A 16195-nucleotide genomic window follows, 5' to 3' on the forward strand; every position below is an offset into this window, starting at 1 on the left:
AGTGAATTTGGGATTCTAATTCTCTGGAAATGGGTGATTCATGCATGGAATCATTGATGTGCCTATTACCAGAATATTTAATTAAGCTGAACACCCCATTTCATTACTGGGCTGGATAACAGTGTTTACTGTATTTCAAGTCAATATTGGCCTTTGGAATTGCAGTAGAAACAGGGGGAATCTTTCTTGAATTTTCTAATCGTTTCCCCTTGTTTCAGACATAGACAACTCTCTCCTCGCTCCCCCCAGCAAGCCCCTAATGCTTCTGTTACGAGATATTCTCATCCCTGAGCCTATTTTTGGAAAAAGAGAGCTAGAGGCTAAGTCACTTTCTTCTTCAATGTCATTTATTTCCAGGTCACAAAGCATCATTTACTGCATAGATCCATATTTACTCACAAAAGAGGCATCTCTCTATTATAATCATCTGAGTTGTGAACAAGAGGTTTTTTTTTAAGATAAAAATTTCAATACAAGCTGTTTTCCTATTTGGAAGCAGGTTGGTTCTTTGGGAAACAAAGGCAAGTGTGGGATACCTAGTTTCAATCTAAATTAAAATGAGCGCTATTTTCAGGCCAGATTCTTGGGAGAAACATGCTTTTCATTGTGTTTGGGTTTTTTTTTGGTGGGCGGTGGGACGGGGCTGGGGACTTGTGACTAGTGTGGGAACTACCTCTTCCAGTGTAGAATATCAGCTCCTAAATAATTTATAGGTTTACTTTATTGCAGATAATGAAAAATTAAATGAAGGGTTACACAGCTAATGTGTGGTACAGGCAACCTGTGAATTTAGGTATTCTAAACTCCAAGACCAGCTTTCTATCTATTATATTATGCTATGCTGCTTTTCAAATAATAACTGTAACAACGATTAGCATTTGGATAGCGCTTTTTAAAATTGACAAAGCCTTTCTAAATGTGAAATTTCATTCTCACAACAACCCTGGGTAGTTGCTATTATTATTCCCATTTTACAAAGGAAGAAACTAGGAAAGAAAGGTGTGTAATGATTGGATTAAGCTCAAGGAGCTAAGTGGAGGGAGGGGAGAATGGGACTCGGGTCTTCTGGATTCAGAGGCCACTGATCTCTCTCCTTAGCTCACCTAGCTGTCTGCTGGAGCTAATTGCTAGGAATAACAAATTCAACCTGACAGCCAGTCTTTTAATCCTCTTTTTAAAAAATGGCTGAAATAGATGGGAACCCTGCAAGAAAATGTTCAACCAAATATAAGGAAGCAGTCTCTGAAGGAAGGTGGCAGGAGCCCTTGGCACTTTAAGGTTTGCCTCAGATGATCCAAGAAACTTGGGAAGATTTCTGTGTAGTCTTGCCAGTGAGTGAAATAAGTAGACTGAAAAAATAAGCACAATGTAAATGCTTCTTCTCTGACCAAGAGAGATGCTAGTTTTCCCACAGACTTTGAAGAAGGCGAATGACACCAAATCTAGAGAGATCTCCACTCCGCCCCCAAACTCTGTATAATACGAACTGAACACATGACTCATGATTTTAATGTAGCTAGAGAAAGATGAACACCGACTGGTCAAAGTTCTCCAAAAACACGACAAAGTGGTTAAGTAGTTACTAAAGCACTTTGGGAACAGACCCTAATTCGCAAAGCTGACACCAGGTAACAGTCAATGATTTTACAGATGTCATCTTAAACGGATTCTCTACAGATGGGGTCTATGAAATGGCTATGATCAGAGGGCACTCCCCGAAAGCCATCTGCATAGATTCAATCCAGAACATGTGGATAAAGAGACACAAAACAAAAGGATGGGTCATGACAATTTACTCATGAAAATGATAACTGACCAGAAATCACAAGTCTCCTTAAGGAGATCAAACTTATTAAATGCTGCATATTATACCACAGAGCAGCAGTAACTATAACATCTTACTATAGACTGTAAAACCAGACAATCAGAAAGACATGGCCAGGTGGCTACAATCAGAGACCAGAAGTTTGCTATACTTCTTTACTAACTGACATGACAAATCCCGTCACTCTAAACGCAACCCCTCTCCCAATATCCTAATGGACTTAACTAATACACAGGACTGCAACAAAGGGCTTACTGTGGACAACAAAACCTTGAAAACAGTATTTGTCATGGATGGCAATAGGATGAGTTCTCAAGCTCCAAAGTGCACAGAGGGAATAGCTTCCCAAAGACAGACTCAGAAATTAGGATCACAAGGGGCAGGAAAAGACAGATAACATTGTTGTCATCCTATCTGCTCCTGGAGTTGTTAGGAAAATGCTTTCCAACATACATTCCCATAATCTAATTCGAAGAAAAGAACCCTTTTGGACTTTATTTAGCAGGTGAGATGAACAATCATACTCTATCATCCTGCTTTCTTACTAGAGTTATCCCAGATATGTTGTCATTGAGTTTGTGGAAGGCCTTACACATACCATTCAATTGCAAAAATCAATTATTTTATTCATTTGCAATGATCCAATGAAATTAAAGATCATTGGACAAGAGTAAGGTACAGCCCAATCGCAGAAATGATTCTATATGAACTCCATTAAACACAACGTTGAAAAAAAATTTTTTTAAATAACAATATCAAGAGTGACTGATGTGTGTACAATTCTTTAAAGATTTGCAAACGGCACTGCATTCATCCTCTCAGGTAATTAAAAAGGCACGAGGAGACTTGTATGCACTGATGCAGAATGAGATCGTCAGAACCTTGATAGATGCATTCTGCCTAGAGAGGATTTTTTTTTTCTCTTTTTGACCAACGATTGTCCAATAGTAAGGTTTTAGAGCCAACCACTGGTTTTCTGATTGTAAGCAGTGTTAACTCATAATAAGCAGAGAGCCCGCTTTCTTAGCATGGGGCCCAAGTACTGTTTGTTCTCATGGAAGAAGCAGTGAATGAAATTAACTCTGCATGCTTGACATTTCAAACAAGAAGTCTTCATTTCTCTATCACTTAGCTTGGCGACCAGAGATTAAGAGGGAGGGGACTTTTAAGAGCCCCTTTCTCACACTTCCACACCTCTCACCTAGGCAAGTTTGTACCTGGCTTGATTTGTTCCCTGTTCTGTCTACCTATGACACTGCCACCTAGAGCTTTGCTTTTGGAGCTAGAGATTGGAATCACTTCTAAATTCTTCCTTCCAACCTCAGACATTTACAACCAATTCCTACCCCCCTTCCAAATCCATTCAATCCAATCCAATTGCAGAAAGTTTTCTTGATAAAAAGTAAACATTGAAAAGCAAAAAGTAGATCTTTCAAGTTTGCTTTCCATGGTAATGTCTGACTGATTTATGCACCCAATACATTGAGAGGGAGAGTTGCTGAATTCTCTAATTACAGCAAATGTGGCTGTAACTTTGAAAAGGCTCTTTCAGACCTTTTCATTAGTTCTTAATAAGGATTTGTAAGACACTGAAAAACTGAATGAAAGGTTTCATGATTTGCATAATTATTGGTCAAGGAAACTGACTGAAATTGTTTGAGATAAGGACATAACATCTGCAATAATGGATCGGCTCAGAAGCTCACTCAGCACAATAGGCTATTTCAGACCCTGTCTCCCAGAAGGACTGGATAAGAGAGAAGGGTCAGAACCACTGGTCCTACAGTGTAGCTTTGAAATTTTAGATGGGAACACTGATGGAAAGATCGCAAGCTTCTCTAGGTAAGGACCTTGCTATTTTTTATTTTTGTATCCCCAGCAGCACAGAAGATGGAAATGTATATCTGGGGCAAGAGACGGGCCAAATAAGAGTTATTAGACTAAGTGAGTGCAATACTGTTGCCCAAGGAGACACCCAACACTCCAAAGGAAGGCCTCTGGCACCTTGGAAATATCTTTTTGGAGGCTTAATAAGAGACCTTGAGAAAACATTTTTCAAAGAAAAGATATGGATGGGTTGTCAGGTGTCTTACTGGTAGGAATAATAGTAATAACAACAAATAGCAATAACAATAACAAGATTCAAGTTTCACACCATAAAGCTAAGGAGATTTCTGATAAAAACAAAACAAAAATTGTAAGGAGATCTTACTCATCATTGTTAAGATCTGTTTTCAAGTTGGTTATGATGTATCTGTTACTCATGCATAACACAAGCACTCCTATCTTTCTGGGCTTTCCATGTGTACTTGTGGTTTGCCCACTGTTGTGTTCAACAGCATGTAGAGATTGGAATCACTCCAGTGATTCCTTCTGTGGAAGGAATCCTTCCTGATGTGAAGCCTTCCCGATGATGGGGTGCATGGGGTGCAGCTTCAAGGAAAAAACAGCAGTAATCAGGAAGCCCCCTTACCTTAAGAGTGCTCCTGCTCTAACAATGACTTTGTCAATAATCAAGTCTCCAGGCTTTAGGAATACTATAGTACAGTCCTACAAACATTGCTGCTGCCTGTTAAGAGAAATAATCTGTTGGTCAGCGATAACCAAGTTCCTGAGACAACAGTGAATAGAAAACCCCTCAAACCTATCTGTAAGCCATAAAATTAACAAATAAGTAACATGAAGCGCCTGGTCTCTCTAACTCTGCCCATAAATTTATCTTCTTGTTCCTGGTTCTTGGCTAAATTCTTTTGGAACTTAACCTACTTCAATTGGCTTTACAATTATAACAAACTTTGCCCCTTGACTTGGAGATGGACTTCAAACCTGCAGATTCTTTGGAAATACCTCACAATACCAGGATGGAACCCCAACTTTTTGGAGTCTCCCTTGAACTTCAACACCAGCATGTGGAGGTACTGGTATGGTTGATTTGTTCCAGGTTCCCATTTATGTTGATTTGGTGCGGTATCTGTTGTATAATCCTGGAAAAGATAACCTTTCTAAATGCTAACGTTTCTTTTTTCTTCCATTTTTTTAGGGGACAAAGATTTATTAAAATTGTGATGCCAATTGAAGCGGGCTAAAGTTCCTAGGGAATCTAGCAAAGAGCAAGAAATAAGAAGATAATGAGAAACAAAGATTAGGTTGACAAGCTAATATTATGGCTTAGAGGTACGATCGAGGACTGATAGGGTTAGGGTAGCTCCCATCATTGAGTCCTACAGCTTACTGACCGACAGATTGTTCTCTGACAGCCAGCATTGTCTGTGGCACTCCCAAGGCTGGGTATCCTTAGGGTTTCTCAAGCAGCCAGCATTGCTAAATTGTAACATTTCTAAAATATTTTTTCTAACCTCTCCCAGTCTCAGTTTGCCTCATCTGTAAAATGGGGATAATAACAGCACCTATACCACAGGATTATTTTGAGGCTCAAGGGAGGTAACGCATGGAAAGAATTCTACAAAACTTACAAGACAAAATCAAGGTCAGCTCTTCTACCTAGACATGAAGAAGCCCCTCTCTCACTACTGTCCTCTGTGGCAAAGTGATCAGTTGAAAATTTCAAGTAGGACTAGTTTACTAGTCTTTTCATTTCCCCCATACACATCTATGTCTTAGATTCAGGAGAGCATTTAAATCACAGTGGCTTGGGTAGTAGAAAGATAATGAAATCAGTGTTCTCACAAGAGGTTAATTAACTGATGTGTCAGTGTAGGTAGCAAGTCTTTTGAACCAATGCAGCGGTCTCTATAGTAGATCACACTACTGCCATACCTTTCATTCATTGCTGGGGCAGCTAGGTGCCACAATGGATGAGCAATGGGTCCCAAGTCAGGAAGCCTGAATTCAAATCCAACCTCAGAAATTTATATTGGATACATCACTTAACTTCTGTTTGTCTGAATTTTCTCATCTACAAATGAGGATACCAGCACCTACCTCCCAGAGTTGTGAAGATTTAATGAGTTGATACTTATAAAGCACATAGGACAACACCCAGCAAACAGAAATCACTATATAAATGTCACCTGTTGCTATTACTTCTCTGTTCTACTCCCACCCTCTATAAAATGTATAATAAGTTGAACTTTCAAGGAGTTAGGAGGCACATGTTAAGAGATAAACTGGCCTCATCGAAGGTCAAGTTGAACAGGAAGAACACATTTTTAACAATGAACATTTACATGATTATCAGTTGACAAGTATGTTTTTGGTATGGAGAAATGGATGACAATGGATTTAGCGGGCAGTAAAATACCCGGACAATGGTATAGCCCAGGGATCGTCATTCCAATGTCTTTAGAGAAAATGATCACTTCCAACTCAACTGGGAATAAGATTATTGGAAGACATTTTCAGACTTTGTGACAAAAACTTTTTGAACAAATTGACCTCCCGTCAGTACACTAGACAAAGAAGTTTACCACTTAAGAAGAGAAAGAAAAAACCCTCTGGGTGATAATTGGGCATGCATTCGACCAACAACATATTGACAAAGGAGCAAAGAACAAATATCTGAAAAAGAGTTTATGAGAATGATTCTGAATCAGGTAAACACCATTAGAAATTATCAAAAGCTTATCCTTAAAGAAGCCTACAAACTTGCTCAGTGCAAATTATACAATAAAGTCATGAAAACTAGGTTATACGTTAGCATGGGTTGCTACAAGCGTGCTATCTTTTAAAATCTAACAGACGACAATTCCTAGTGCTCTAAAGGCAAATCCTAAAATATCCTTGAAAACTTAGCAAACCAAGTATATGGGACCCAACACGTATTACAGACAGAACTGTTACTCAGAAAAAAAGCAACGTTCCATAAACCTGTAAAATAATGTAATAGTTGTTTTCATACCAAATTGGACAGCTAGGTGACCCAGTGGATAGAGCATTGATCCTGGAGTCAAGAAGACCTATCTCCTTAAATTCAAATCTGGCCTCAGAGAGTTACCCACTGTGTAACCTTGGGCAAGTCACTTAACGCTGTTTGCCTCAGTTTTCTCATCTGAAAATGGGCTGGAGAAACCACTCTATTATCTCCACCATGAAAAATTCAAACGGGTCATGAAGAGTCAGACAAAACTAAAATGACTAAACAAAAGTCCATGCCAAATACTCCACCTCCAACTTAAAGGTAATCGAAGCATTTCAAATTTGAAATTTTGTGTCTTAAGGAGTGAAAGACATTAACAGCTATGTGGGAATAGTATGAGATAAATGTCATACCTTTTGCCCAATCTGCTAAATTATCCCCTAAACGCTTTCTCTCTTAGGGGCTATTGCTATCCCCATTTTATAGATGGGGAAACTGAGGTTCAGTGAGGTTACAGGGTCTGTATCCTAAAAGAGATAAAACCAATAAGGAAAAGGACCTATGTACAAAGATATTTATAGCAGCTCTTTTCTGGGGGCAAATCACTGGAAATCGAAGGGATACTCATCAAGTGGGGAATGGCTAAATAAGATGTTGTGTGTAATTATGAAGGAATACGATTGTGCTATAAGAAATGATGATCAGGATGCTTTGAGAAAAAAACCTAAAAAGATTCCAGGAGCTGATGCAAAGTGATGTGTATTGTATAGGAAATAACAGCAATATTGTAAGATGATCAGCTGGGAAAGCGAGAACTTTTTTTTTTTTTTTTTTTTTTTTTTTTTTTTTTTTTTTTTAGCAATACAACGATCCAAGATAATTTTGAAGAACTTATAATGAAAAACGCTATCTATACCCAGAGGAAGAACTGATGGTGTCTGAGTGCAGATTAAAGCATCCCTTTTATTCTTTTACTTTATTTTTCTTGAGGGTTTTTTTGGGAGCGTGATCTATGTTTTCTTTTACAACCTGACTATTATGGAAATGTTTTGCATGACTTCTATGTGCATAATCTATATTGAATTGCTTGCATTCTCAATGGGGGTGGGGTTGGGGCAAGAGGAAAGGAAAATAAGTTTTGAAAGCAAATGGTAAAGATTGTTTTTGTATGTAGCTGGGGAAAATTAAAAGACTAAATAAAATTTTTTTAAAAGGGAGGTTACATGACTTGGCCAGAGTCACACAGCTAAGTCTGTATATAAGGCAGGATTTGAATTCAAATCTTCCTGACTACAAGGACCAGCAATGAGAGTTCTCTCAGTGTACTACTAGCTGCTTGAAAGAGCAAATGTAGTAATTATTAGGTAATCCACTAAGAGTGCACCATACCATCTGCTGCATTTTTTGATCATCATAAAGGCTTGGGATGTCCTGTACTTATGGCTTGCCCATGAACTACAAACATCTCATTTAAATTCAAGTATATAGAGAATGGTAGAATATATGATATCATTACTTAAAACATTAGCAACACAATATTTTCTTTTTTTTTCTTTTTCTTTTTTTTGCTGAGGCATTTGGGGTAAAGTGACTTGCCCAGGGTCATATAGCTCCCCAATATAATGTTTTCAAGAACAATCCATACATGATAAGGCCTTTTTCAGAGAGACAGTTTAAGTCTCTGACCTGTTATCATCTCTCCTTAAGAGAACCCCAAGTGGATTCCAAGTTAATAAGGGAGATGAATACAAAACATCTTATTAATCACTTGATACACACGGATAAATTAACCTATATCAGAAAACTCATGAAATACTTCTTTGGAAATTTTCTCCAATGATATCAAAAGGTCATTTTGCTCTACAAGATACCAGGTATATACTTCCAGGGTTACAAAATGGATCTTGAAAGATTGCTTAGCCAGGACTAACCAAAACCAGGACAAAACACAGGGCTCATCAATCTAAGGCAGCTATAGAAAGATTAGGATTTTGTCAGAAATGAGGAAAAGGATTAATGGAGAATCCAGGAATGTGATATTCTCTCTAAAATGTATTGTTCTCTGTTGAGGTTTTCTTGGGGTCTCTGGGAGCAGCCTTCATTTCAGTTCAGTAATCACCACACGAGTAACCAGGGGTTAACGTCCAAATCCTTTATTATCTCTTTCAAAGTCTTATCTCCTTCACTTGGGACTGGGCTGGTTTTCTGGAGGTCCATCTCTCTCCTTGATTTCGAGAGCTTGAGCTCCTGCCGCCAGTACTGTCTTCTCTGTGGCTCTCAGTCCCTGCTTCTATGCTCCACACTGAGTATACGCCAATCATTATATCACTAGGAAACCATTATTTGTTGTAGGATTAAATCAATGCTAAACTAGATTCAACCAGTGTCTCTTCAATTCCACTTAGTACCTTGTTTCAAGTTCTGGCCCATAAGCTCCTTGTAAGATTAAATCAATCATACTGAACCAGGCTAAATTCGATAACCATTGTTTCTATCAATTCCACTGACTTAGTACCTTGTAAGAATCCTTTGTTTCAAGTTCAGAGTTCTGGCCCATAACACAGGAATACATGATAACCAGACCAAGTGGAGTCTATGAAACCACAAAGATTCCCCAAAGATCTATTCTTGGTCATCTTCTCTTTTTCTATACCAGGGTTTGAACTGAGAAAGCTTTATAGGACTGATAAATCCCCCCATAATTTTGGTATCCCCAACCTTCAGTTACACAACTCCCAACCTTTGTTCTACATTATTTCACTTGGTTATTTCATCAGCTCCCATCGCTATGCAAATAATTCTCATATCTATTTGTCCAGTTCTAAAGTCTCTCCTAACCCCCACTCACATTTCCAACAGCCTAGGAGACATTTCAAAATGGATGTCTCATAGACATCCTAAATTAAACACATAAAAATGAACTCATCTTTCAGACCAAACCCTCTACTTTTCCTCAAATCTCTATTACTAGAGAGAAACTACCACACTCCCAGGTGGTCAGGCTTGCAACCTAAGTGTCATCCTCAGTCCAAATGTCATCAGTTTGTTGAAGTCTTGCCGTCCGGACCTTTTTCGAATCTCACCTATATTGCTACTTCTTTTCTCTAACAGCACCATTAACCTGGCAGCAGTCAGTATCTTAGGCCAGGACTCTGGCAAGAATTGCATTCTTGTTGCCGATCTGCCTCAAGTCTCTTCTCACTCCAGTACATGCCCTACCCAGCCGTCAATGTGATCTTCATCAAGCACAGGTCTCACCATTTCAATAAATTTTAGTCCTTCCTCATTACTTCTAGGATCGGAGATGAAATCCCCTCATTAGGCTCTAAAAGACATTAATGACCCGACTCCTTACTGCTATATACCTTAGACCAGTCCACTGACAGTGGCCTCCTTGCCATTCCTCACAAAAGAAACTCTATCAAGTCTGGGAATTTTCACTGGCTGTGTCCCATGCTCAGAGAACATTCTCCTTGTCACTTCAGCCTCCTGGTGTCCCAGGTTTCCCTGAATTAGCTAAAGCTAGCCCCATCTTCTGGAAAAAGCTCTTCCAGGTCCTCAATCCTAGGACCAATTTTTCTCTGAGATTATTTCTAATTTCACACACACACATATATGTTTATGTTTATTTACATATGGCTTTAATATACCAATCTCTTTATATTATTTATCTATCCATCTTGTTTGTACATTCTTGTTGACATGATATCTCCTCCATTAGACCGCGAGCTCCTTGAGAACAGGGACTATTTTTGCCTTTCTTTTTGTATCTCCAGTGCTCAGCACAGTGTCTCCCTCAAATGTTTGTTAACCTAGGACCTTGCATAACATGGAAGCAAATGGAAATTTAACTAATATCACTCCACGTGGTGATTAAAATTCATATTTCAGCTGAAAGCAATAGGTTTTAATATAATAATTGAACATAACATAGACTTGCCTAACAGATTGTTTTGATATCCAAATCTCTGAATCTTTTCCACCAAAAATAACTACATCATCTTCATTTACAATCTATCTTTTTGTAATATTAAACAAGTCACATATGAATGTACATGCATGCATGTGTGTGTGCACACACACACTCACACACACTAAGCAAACACATCATCTACTCCCAATACAAGAAAATAACAATATCAATTTTATAGGTAAATGTTCTGCTTTTACCATGATTTGTTTCCAACGTGGGCCATGTATACATTTCTATGTTGATGAAGGAAATGACAGCAAATGAAATGAATATACTAAATAAGTCTAATTTAACCTGTTAGAGATATAACTTAAAATAGTTCAGTATCCCTTAACAATATGCTGGAGAAGTTACCCAACTTTTGCTTAAACAGCCCCATCAGGGTGAAGTTGAGGTCCTTCCATGGCAGCACATCTCAATACAGGGCAATTCAAATGAATAAAAAGTCCTTCTTAGACTCCCCACACCATTGGTCTCACTGCTGCTTTAGTCCATCACTCCTAGTTGGAGCTTCTAAGGTCATGCAGACGTAGTCTAATTCCGCTACCATATCATAGGCCTTTGAAAACATTAATTATCATATATATTATATCTGAAGTTGCCTTGATCAGCCAAATAAAAATCCCAGTCCCTTCAAGCAATCTTCATATCATATTGATGGGGGTGTGAAATTGTGTTCCCTTTTGATCTGATTGATCAGCGTCTCCCAGGCCCCAAGGAATCTAAAGAGGGCCATCCTCCCAGGATGAGACAAGCAACATTATTCAAGGGCAAATCAGTTCCCATTGATCTTCTGGAAAGTCACATCCTTATTCAGGAAATTCTAAGTTCTCATTCAATTGAGAATTCCTGGTGCGATCAGCTCAGGCTGCCCCAGCCCCTCATCAAGAGCTTCTCATAAAATAGGTTTCCTTTTACTCGTTTCTTTGTAGAATGTCCAAAGTAGGACCTTGCCTGCTGAGAAGGCATTCTCTTTTCAATGCCAGACTCCATTTCCCTAATAGGACTTTGCTACTAAAGAAGTCAGTAGTGTCTTAGCAAAACTGACTTCCTATCCAACAATAAACTTCCATTTTTGCCACCTGAAACTCTTCAAGTTGGTGAATTCTTTTCATGAAAAACCTGTACCGACCAAAAGGGGATTTCCACAATTCTCTGCACTGCCACTAATCATCATTATGATCCCTAATCCTTTTACCACCTTATTCATTCTACTCTAGACTCTCTCCAGATCAACAGTGTCTTTCCTAAAAAGTGGTAATAAATAGTAATTGGGAAAACATTTTTGAAGCAAGTTTCTCTGATGAAAACCTAATTTCTCAAACATATAAGGAATTGAATCAAATTAATTAAAAAACACAAGCCATTCCTCAATTGATAAGTGATCACAAGATAAGAACTATGCCCAAAGGGCTATAAAACCATGCATATCCTTTGACCTAACAATACCACTACTGGGTATGACTCCCAAAAGAGATTTTTTGAAAAGAAAAGGACCTATATGTACAAAAATGTTTATAGTGGTTTTCTTGTTAAAACAAAGAATTGGAAACTGAGGGGATGCCCATTAATTGGGGAATGGCTGAATAAATTGTGGTGTATAATTATGATGGAATATTATAGTTCTCTGGGAAATGATGAACAGGATGCTCTCAAAAAAACCTGGAAAGCTCTCCATGAATTCCAGCAAAATGAAATGTGCTGTGTACAAAGTAATAGCCATGTTGGCGGATGATCAGCTGTGAATGACTTTGTTATTCTCAGCAATACAATGATTCATGACTATACTGAAGAACTTATGATATAAAAATCCTATCCAAACCCAGAAAAAGAACTGATTGTGTTTGAATGCAGATTGAAGTATATTCTTTATTTTTTACTTCATTTTTCTTGAAGGTTTATTTTTTGGAGGAGGGGGAGATCTGTGTTTTCTTTTTCAACATGACTTTTATGGAAATATTTTGCATAAACAGGTGCCTTCTTAATGAGGGATAGGAGTGGGGAGGAAGGGAGAGAATCTGGAAATGAGTTTTAAAAAACAAATGTAAAAAACTGTTTTATAAGTAACTGGGGAAATAAAAAATACTAAATATCTAAAAATATCTAAATAAAAAATACTAAATATCTAAAAATAAAAATACTAAATATGCTAAGAAGTAAACACAATATTCTATTTGTGGCTTGACCAAGCCAAAGTACACTGAGGTTGCTGTTCAGTCATTTTCAATCCTGTCTGATTCTTTGTGACCTCATTTAGAGAGGTTTTGGGCAAAGATACTGGAGTAGTTTGCCATTTCCTTCTTCATCCCATTTTACAGATGAGGAAACTGAGGCAAATGGAATTAAGTAACTTGGGCCAAATAGCTAGTCTGTATCTGGATTTGAACTCAGTAAGATGAATCTTCTGGACTTCAAGTTCTGCACTCTATCCACTGTGCCACTTAGCTGTAAACAGTAAGACTACTATTTCTCTAGTACTGAAATTATACCTTACTTAATACAGCCTAAAATTCCTGGTTGTCATAGCCCACTGACTCATACTGAGTTTTTAGTCTACTGCAACTCCCCCTTCTGCAGTCTGTAGTAACCCAGACGAACTGGCTTTGCTCACTTTGCTCAGAAACTACTCCATTTCCCCTGTATGTGCAAGAGTGTTTGTGGCAGCCCTCTTGGTAGTGGCCAGAAACTGGAAACTGAGTGGATGCCCATCAATTGGAGAATGGCTGAATAAATTATGGAATATTATTGTTCGGTAAGAAATGACCAGCAGGAGGATTTCAGAAACACCTGGAGAGACTTACATGAACTGATGCTGAGTGAAATGAGCAGGACCAGAAGATTATTATATACTTCAACAACAAGACTATAAGAGGATCAATTCTGATGGGCGTGGCCCTCTTCAACAACGAGATGAATCAAGTCAATTCCAATAGAGCAGGAATGAACTGAACCAGCTACACCCAGGGAAAGAACTCTGGGAGATGACTACAAACACTACATAGAATTCCCAATCCCTCTATTTTTGTCCACCTGCATTTTTGATTTCCTTCACAGGCTAATAGTATACGATTTCAAACTCCGATTCTTTTTGTACAGCAAAATAACTGTTAGGACATATATGTTTTAACATACTTAACATGTATTGGTCAACCTGCCATCGGGAGGAGGGGATGGGGGGAAGGAAGGGAAAAATTGGAACAAAAGGTTTGGCAATTGTCAATGCTGTAAAATTACCCATGCATATATCTTGTAAATAAAAAGCTATAATAAAAAATAAATTAAAAAAAAATAAACAGATAATTCCTAAAACTTCTAAAAAAAAGAAATACTCCATTTCCAAATTCTATTTAATACTAGCCATTTCATATCCCTGGCTATACTTCTTTACCTGTCTTAAAAAAACTTTCTCTCCTACTTTAAGACACAGTTAAAGTACCCTCTTCTCACATTAATTTTTTCCTAACCTCCCCTGCCTAAAAAGACCATTGCCCTCCATCCCAAATCTGTATTTGACAAGTGTATATATTTTGGTTTTTAAATTTAATATTTTTATTTTCCCCCAGTTACACATAAAACAATTTTTTTCATATTTTTTAAACTGATCCTCTCCTTTATCTCCACCCCTCATTCCCATTAAGAAAGCACATATGAAGTCATGTAAAATATTTTCATAACATTCATGTTGTGAAAGAAAAGCGATTTCCCCCCAAAAAACAACCCTCAAGAAAAATCAAGTTAAAAAGAAAAAAAGTGTATGCTTCAATCTGTATTCAGACACAATCACTTCTTTTTCTGGGTATGGATAGGATTTTTCATCATAAATCCTTCAGATTAGTCATGGATTTTTGTATTGCTGAGAATAGCAAAGTCATTCACAGTTGATCATCCCACAACACTGCTAGTACACTGCACTTTGCTGGAGTTTATGGAAGGCTTTTCAAGTCTTTCTGAGAGTATCCTGCTCATCATTTCCCAGAGAACTAAATATTCTATCATAATCACATACTACAATTTATTCAGCCATTCCCCAACTGATAGACATCCCCTGAGTTTCCAGTTTTTTGCCCCTGAGAAGAAAACTGCTATAAATATTTACATACATATAAATGCTTGACCTTTTTTAGAAAATAAATCTCTTGGGGAAGGATTCAGGGAAGATGGTGCAGTGGGCTGGAAAATTTCAAGCTCTTCATGTTGAGGTCTGGAACCAAATGTTGAGGTGTAGACCACATGTTTAGGTCTACATTTGGGTACCTAAATGAAATTAGGGTTTAGTTAAGGTCTAGTGGCAGGTTTGGGGTACAGGGAGTCAAACAGAGATCCCCTGCAACCCCCTTGGATTCGGCGCAAGGATACGGCAGTATATGAGGTCTAGTAGTGGGGCGGTATTCCCAATAAAAGCATTTATTGGCCCAGAGAGCTAGATTAATAAAAGAGGTTTATTACTGAGTTTAGAAGTAGGAGATAGGTGAAGGCAGAGATAAGGAGGGCACTGGACAGAAGGTCCAGTGGACAGAGGGTCCTCACATGGCTGCCATGTTTGGAATCTCTGCAAAGAGGGGTTCCCAGTGTGGCCCTTTTAAGTCGGAGACTTGGCTGGAGGGGCTTTGGGGTGTAGCCCCAAAGTTGGCTCAGATCCGGGTGGGGCTGGGACAGGTCAGGATCTTCTATTGGAATTCAAAGGGACCAGGATTTGTGAGTCAAAGGGTAATTTACATTAGCTAGGGGGGTTGGGAATCAAAGATTGGAATCTTTCCCCTCATCATTCAGATTTCCCCCACAAATAGAACAAAAAGGATCCTCAAGGAAAACACAGGACACAGATTAGTGAAAAAGCAAGAAGACTGGGGGCACTATCCAGAATTCTCCAGATAAAAAAGAGCTGAAGAAAGACCCTAGGCAGGGGATTAACCAGTCTGAAGTGCAAACACCTCAGGCCTAGTTCAGCAGAAACACCAAGTGAGAAGACCTGAGGCAAGCTGGGTGTGGCTGGAGCCTCAGTAGAAACCACAGAGATTCTCACCAACTTGTACTGTTTGTTAAATTGAGGTTGAAGTCCAGAAAGACTGAAGGAACCTCAGGCCCAGCTGTGCTACAGAGATGCGCCTCTGAGTAAGAAGGAACCAGCACCCATTGAGTGCAGAGGCAGTGGGGTAGGGACAGTGCTAGCAACAGGCACCAGGAGGAGGGTGGAGCTTTTGGTTTGGGGTTCCTGGTCAGGGCAGAGAGCTGAAGGGAAGCTTGAGGAACCATCCCCCACCCCATGATTAGAGATGCTTTCACTAATACCTCTTATTTAAAAAAATGAATCAGCAAAGAAGAAAGAATCCCACAACTGAAACATGGGATCAGGGAACATTGGGGTTCATCTTCAGAGGAGGATACTTAAGTAAAAAGTAAAAAAGCTTCAATCTTAAAGAGTAATGTAAATAGTTTCCTGCCCAAAGAGAAATTATAGAACAATTCAAAAAAGAATTTAAAAATCAAAATGAGAGACATTGGAGAAAAACTAAAAAAAAAAAAAAAAATTAAATTAAATTAAAACCATCCAAGAAAAACACGAGAAGATTACGGGGAAAAA

The sequence above is a fragment of the Sarcophilus harrisii genome, chromosome X (genome assembly GCF_902635505.1).
Source record: "Sarcophilus harrisii chromosome X, mSarHar1.11, whole genome shotgun sequence".
Classification (NCBI taxonomy): Eukaryota; Metazoa; Chordata; class Mammalia; order Dasyuromorphia; family Dasyuridae; genus Sarcophilus; species Sarcophilus harrisii.